Source organism: Lontra canadensis, unplaced genomic scaffold (genome assembly GCF_010015895.1).
Source record: "Lontra canadensis isolate GAN:19392208 unplaced genomic scaffold, GSC_riverotter_1.0 scaffold4, whole genome shotgun sequence".
Classification (NCBI taxonomy): Eukaryota; Metazoa; Chordata; class Mammalia; order Carnivora; family Mustelidae; genus Lontra; species Lontra canadensis.
The window spans coordinates 47,019,812-47,020,995 of NW_022630998.1; the positions used below are offsets into that span (position 1 = coordinate 47,019,812).

At 43.0% G+C, this 1,184-nt stretch overlaps 1 pseudogene; it reads left to right on the forward strand.

The window, feature by feature from the left end:
* The first annotated feature begins 727 nt into the window (after window positions 1-727).
* Window positions 728-822, forward strand: LOC116863980 (annotated as a pseudogene).
* The last annotated feature ends 362 nt before the right edge of the window (window positions 823-1,184 follow it).

Here is a 1,184-nt window from a genome sequence, read left to right on the forward strand (position 1 = left end):
TCCTTTGCTTCCTCCTTGGAATATTTATCATGCTTGTCATTGAGAACTGCTTCTGAGCACCTTGCAGTGCCAAGAGTGGTACCAGGTGTGTGTGCTTGGCAGTCCTCACCTCCACCGCCATCGACAGGCTCCAACTTGGATTTAGCCACGGTCATCACTCACACCCTTGTGGCAGCAGCATCTTGGGGTGCTACCAGCATGATGACAAGCAGCAAGAATGAGCACCCAGGCAGCAGCTGTTGTGGGTAAAGTCAGGCGTCTGCACCTGGCTTGTGCTTGCCGTGCTTCTCCTGACTCTTCCCTCCATCTACTTTTCTCATCTGAAAGCATTTTGAGTTTCATCGAAGCCAGGAGAGAATCAACAGAATGACACAATCTTAGAGAAAGGGATCTCAAAAACATCTAGTTCAACCTGCTCCTTCTAAAAATAAGGAAATGGAGCCCCAGCAGGTCAATTTCCTTGGCCAAGCTCACACAGGTGGTTGTTGGTGGAGCCAGGACTGGAGTCAAGTCATTGAACCCACTTTACAATGCTCTATCATACCAGTGGCTTTCCAACATCTGTTAGCACAATCCACAACAGGAAATAAATTTTCTATCAACCCATGACACCTACACATATATGCAACCAACACAAGAGTCTCGTAAAACAATAATGACCTTTGCCATGTGTGACAGAGTTTGTTATTTTCTACTGCGGTACAGTCACTTTAAAATATTTTGTGGATTGCTTGGCAGCATGTATACTAAAACTAAAACAATACAGATAAGATTAACATGGTCCTTACATGAGGAAAACATGCAAATTCTTCCCATATTTTTTGTACATTTACCAAATGTTCCTTTTCTTTCCAGGGATAATATTTATAGGTATACAGTCAAATAATTTGCATTTTTCCTAATTAGATACATCTACTGAATGTCTAGGAAGGTGGGGGTTGAATTCGGTACAGAGAAGGGTCCCTTCGAGTCTACCCTGTCATGTGCCAGATTTGGAATGATCTTATTGTCTGATCTGTCTTTAATTCTGAAAGGCACAATGATCAAGTAGAGAGAACACTGGGTCTAGTCCTGGCTCCACCATCTTCCAAGTGTATGACTTTGGGTGAGGTTTCTCTGTGTTCCATTCTCATCTGCATGATCAAGCTGTTGCTAATTGACAGAGTTCTGAGAAGTGAACAAAA